We start from the raw sequence: 5775 nt of genomic DNA, 5'->3' as shown, positions 1-5775 counted from the left end.
AAAGGTTGCCTTTTTGGAAGCCTGTACCACCCCCTCCCTTCCTCAAGTGGAGTGTTCCTAGAGGGTTTCTCTTGGGATGTACTAAAACGAAATAAAAAAGGATGGCACTTGGCATGCATTGGCTTTGGGGGTGGTCCCTCGAGTGCTGTAAGCCAGCCATCAGCCCTTGCTTAAGACATTCCAATAGCCATTCAGAAATCAATAAATGTTTCCCTGCCATCATTCAGAAGGAGCTATTCCAGTGCTATTTCTCTGTCGTTTGTTTAAAGAGTTCTTCTCTCTTGCCTCTATGGACAATTAAAGCCTCCATGGCAGGGGTGCTGCTGGGCTCCAACTTTATTCTGCAGAGCCCTGAGTGCCCATTAGTGCTAGCAGAAGGGTTCCCCCCCCACCAGCTTAATTTCCACAAAAGGGTCAGTTTTCAAAGAGAATTGCAGCTAGGGCAGGGAGGGTTAACTCTCTCTTTCCCACATGCTGCCACCCCCACAACATGCACACATGTTCCATATCTGCCCCTGCTGAGGGAAAAAAAAAAACATTTTCCATTGGTTTGGGATGATTAGGATCAAGGTGCAAATTAATTGAAGAATGTATTTTCTTACAGATTATTTGGAAGATAAATTAATTGTCTGGCTTTAAATTCAAAGAATTATTTCTAAATGTGCAGATAGAGGTGCAGACAGATGTTAGATTATGCAGATTTATGCCAATCTGTGTGCCCTGTGAACATGGGGCCTCAAATCTTTTAAGTAGCTAGCAGCACCCCTGCTGTGGTATTTTACTGAAGTCCAGGACTTCTCTGTTCAAGCTGTAGCTGATACGTTTCTTCTGCTCTTTGACATTAGCAACCTTGCCACATCTCACTAGCAAAGAAGATGGATCTTTCTGGAAAGCAATTTACTCCCATTGCATCACCAGCTCTTTGGCCCGATAAGAGTTAACTCTGTGTTACCCAAGGCTGTATTTTGGGGGATTTGCAGAGTATTTATGATTTGTGGCTAAAAAACACTTGTTGGAGGGTCTCCACAATGCTTTCCCTTCACAGTTTTTACCTTCAACATTTTGTAGCTTCTTGGAACCAGATGTCCACCCTTCCCAATAAAGATAGTGAATCACCTGTGGCTTAAACCAAGGTAGCAAAGTATCATAATCTTCCTGTAACAGCTTTTCGGGCAATACATCTTCCTCTGCTCTGTGAATAATCATGTTGTCTGTAGGCCTCTCAGTATCAGTTGCTGGGGAACAAGAGTACATGCTATTACACTCATGTCCTGCTTGTGAGACATCTAGTAGGCCATTGTGGGAACAGAATGCTGGACTAGGTAGCCCGAGCTTCACCAACTTAGTGCCTTCCAAGAGCTTTGAACGACAACTCCCATCATTCCTGGCCATTGGCCATGTTGGCCAAAGCATATTGAAGTTGTAATCTAAGACATCTTGAAGGCTGACATACATCTTTGGTCTGTTGTCCTTGTGCTCTCTTGACTTCTCTAGACTTTTCTTCAACCTCTACTTTTGGCAGAAACATCTGCAAAGTCCTTTATGTGGGAAGAATGCTTATTCTGGATTTTGGAGAAGGATGCACATAGATAGAGAGATGTTTTTCTCCCTCTCTCATATTACTAGAGCTTAGAATCATCCAGTCCAACATGGGCAGGAGATTTAGGAGAAACAAAAAGAACGACTTCTCCACACAATCAATGCAATAAACATCTAGAAATTTAAATGACAAGATGTCATGGTATTGACTATTGACCTAGATAGCTTTGAAATGGGATTTGACCAACTAATGATGTGGAGAGGGTAGATAGGCAACTTCTGAGGGTTTGTGGGTCATCCTCTCCTGATCTATACTCTATGGGGTGCCCAGGAAAACCCCAGGTAATTTGCCATTGAATTTCGTGGGCAAAAAATGGTCAAATATAGCTTGTTCTGAAGCTAATTTTGACACTACTAAATACTAAAAGGGTCAAATTTAGCTCTAGAATAAGCTGAATTTCACCTATTTAGAACTCCATAGTGCTAAAACCACATTTTTTTTTAAAAAAAAGGCCAGTTTTTAAAGGTGTTTACTGCTGCCACTGACTTCAACGGCATGATGGGGGCCACATACACCCTGCAGATCACATCTATGGTAAAGGGATGCTGTCCCTTAATGTGGATAGGATAACCTCAGCTCCCCAAATGAAACTGGTTAGCAGTAGTTTGGAAGACAGGCAAGAGGCAGTATGTCGTTATATGACACATAATCAAGTTTATGGAATTCACCGGCCCAAGACAGGGTGGTGATGGAGGCCATTGGCTCAGATGGCTTTAGGTTGCAGTTCTATGCCCGCTTCTGTGGGAATATGTCCTAACACACTGGGTCTAACACACTGACCTCGTTTGCACACCACAACATCTCTATTTGTGTGTGTGAACCAAGCAGAAAGGAGCAAGGGTGCTGGATCTCACTGCCCAATTGTTCCTGTTGTTGTCAGGCCCCACTAAACAACCCAGGGATCATGACCTGCAGACCAGGATAATCTGGGTTGTTGGGGGAATCATATAACCCATATTTAACCATTGGTTACAGCTCTGAGCTGTCTTTCCCCAAACAACCCAGAATATCTAGTTTGGCTGTCCCTGGTTTGTTTAGCTCCACCCAGCAACAGCAGGAGGGTTGGGCAGCAAGAATCAGCATGTTCGCTCACTCCCACTTCGTTCAGAACCCTGAGTTGTTGTGATGTGCAAACCGTGCCAATGAGTACACCCACAGGACTGTGCTGTTCAAAGGGATTTAGACCAATTTGTGGAGGATAGGTCTGTTGGTCACTATCAGTCATGGCAAGAGGGTCCTGAAACAAAATGCCCACACCTTGTTTGGATGCAGAATTACGCTCCTGGAAACCTCCAGGGAGTATGTTTTTTTCTTCCAAACAAGATGTGTGCTATCTGTGCACCTTGTTTTCAAGCAAAATTGCCACTTTTCTTGCTACTACAAAACCAAATTCAGTGGCAAATTCAGTGAGGTTGGGGGCAGAGGCAATACAGCCCTCTGACCCCCAGAAGTTGCTCTAGAGATTCTTTGTACTTCTTCAAATTCGGGCTTCCTACACATCTGCTGATAACCCCGTCTGTTGCATGGGTGGTGCCATTTTGGCCTGATAAGCAACAACAGTCATGCCTGAACATTGGAAATAGAGGGAAAGATGGGAAAATTGAACTTCAGAGGCAGCATTTTCCAGAGTACCACTTGCGGGTGGGGAGCAGGTAATAAGGGCAGATGGCTATTGCCTAGATGCTGGACTAGATGGTTCTTTTGGTTGGCTCCAGCAGAGCTCTTCTCGTGTTGAGAAATCCCGAAAGGCTCCAGAGTCCCTGCCCCATGCATCAATCACATGTATTCCATGCAAGTTCATGTGCCGAGTCTTCCCATTACGTCTGCTCCAGGAGGAATTGAGAAACCATCAGTGCGTGTCGAGGGCAGACTGTTTCTTTCTGTCTCTGCCGCCAAAGCAGCTGCAATTTCCGTTTGGCACAGTGAAGGCGTGAGACTGGGAAGGGCATCAGGTGACCCTGACTCATGCTGCCAGGTTTCCAAAGGCATGCGTAAAGAAGAAGAAACATCTGAGAGAGGACCGGCGCACAGATGGCACATGAATCACCGACTGCTTGCTTGCTTGTTCTCTCTCTAACAAATAGATTTTTTTTAAAAAAAAAAAATTAAATGAGAATATCAGTGGAGAAAAATGAATGGTGATCAAGGTAAAGTCCCTTTTCTCCTAGTTTGCCAGAGCCTTTCTAGCTCACCTTCTGAGACAAAATGCACCCTTTTCAGCCAAGGTGCTTGTGAGTCACTGTCACACAAAATGGCAATGGAATAGTGTTCTCCATCAACACACACCCTCTATCATGATACAAGGGGCCCATGGCCAGGAGACCTTTTGCTGGCTGTTGTTATAGTCCATTTCATTTACATTTTCCTAAGGTTTATATTGATTTCAAATGCTAAAGACCTCAGCTCCTCTGCAGGAGAAGCTCAGGGTAGAAAAGGTCTTTTGTTGTTGTTTATTCGTTCAGTCGCTTCCGACTCTTCGTGACTTCATGGACCAGCCCACGCCAGAGCTTTCTGTCGGCTGTCGCCACCCCCAGCTCCCCCAAGGTCAAGTCTGTCACCTCCAGAATATCATCCATCCATCTTGCCCTTGGTCGGCCCCTCTTCCTTTTGCCTTCCACTTTCCCTAGCATCAGCCTCTTCTCTAGGGTATGTTATTTCATATTAGAATTTAGACATATTTAGAATAGGAAAGATTTAAATCTACTCTTCACCTTAAAATATAGCCAGAGGTAGTGTGGTTAGCATGCATTGCAGGCTGCAAGGAATATATATTCAAGCTCCATCCTATGAACACTCACATAGGACTAAGTCCTAGTGAGTTCAGTGAGGCTTACTTCTGAGTAGGCCTGCATTGTAGACCTAGTGCAATCCTATACATGAAGGGGCTTTCTCCCAGGTAAGTGTGTATAGTAGGATTGCAGCCTCAGTTTAGTTGCCATCATGGGTCATCTGCAATCCAATCTAATGCATATTTACTTAGAAGTCTTATTGAGTTTAATGGGGCTTACTCCCATTTAAGGAGTGAGGACAGTGGTGCACTTTAGACCTTGGATGTCTTAGGGAGCTGCCCACTAAGATGGTCATGTACGATATATCAGTTGCAAAGCACACAAATAAATTTCCACATATCCTCATCACCATTCCATGCTTTAAAACTGATTCTAAATTCCTGATAAGTTAAAGGAACCCCCACCCTCCCCTAAAAAACAAAACTGTGTCCCAAACATGATTTTTTAAAAAGAGAAATAATCTGAACATGTGCAGTTTTGCATTTTCAACTCACTGGCATGTTGCGAAGCGAAATGCTACCCTCCGTCACCACTTTTCTTCGGGTTCAAAAAGAAAGAACTCTTTTGTGCTTTGGGCCTCAGATGCGGCCTCTTCTTTGTAATTAGGTTATTGAATCATCAGTTTGGCTTCTGGTGTGTCATGGCTGGTCCTGCTCACTATCGTAGACATTTTTATAAATGGGCAAAGCCCAATGGCAGCCATTTTGTGAGAGCTCGCGTGACAATCCCTTCTAGAAATGGATGCTCTGATCATAAAGACAACACGCTAAGCCATGGCTAGGCTGCTAACCCTTTTGCAGCAAATGGTTAGTGAACATGTTTAAACCATGGTTATGTAGCCATCATGGTTAGGAATGGTTCACACAAAACGCTAAGTTCACATGATACGCTGCTTAAGCACCATGGCTTAGCATGTCTGTCTGAACCATGTCAAAGAGTCTTAGAGAGTGGCAGTAAAAAAAAAAAGGCTTGGAGTATAGATCACAGAATCATAGAATAGTAGAGTTGTAAGGGGCCTATAATGTCAAGGTAAGTTTGTGGCAGATTGTGATGGATGAAACTCCCAATTTTAGCGGTTCTCAGTTTCTCACTTTTCATGTCTTAGGTACCGTTCATCCTGAACTTTGAGAAATTTCCCAATCTTACATTTGGTTCACCCCAAATATTGAAATTAAAAATAAAATAAAATTGATGAACATTTGTTAGCATTTCTTGTGCACAATTCTCCCAGTACAGGCACATTTTCTATGCAGGTTGGCCCAAAGTTCACATTTTTCCAAGTAGGTTTCCCAATATAATACATTTAAAACATTATTTTCAGTAATATATGCATTTTTGTGAGTGCTTTCTCCTAATATATGCATTTTTGTAGGTGTGTATGGATGA

This window comes from Elgaria multicarinata, chromosome 12, assembly GCF_023053635.1.
Source record: "Elgaria multicarinata webbii isolate HBS135686 ecotype San Diego chromosome 12, rElgMul1.1.pri, whole genome shotgun sequence".
Classification (NCBI taxonomy): Eukaryota; Metazoa; Chordata; class Lepidosauria; order Squamata; family Anguidae; genus Elgaria; species Elgaria multicarinata.
The sequence above is the reverse complement of the archived record's forward strand: the minus strand, read 5'-3'. Positions refer to the sequence as shown.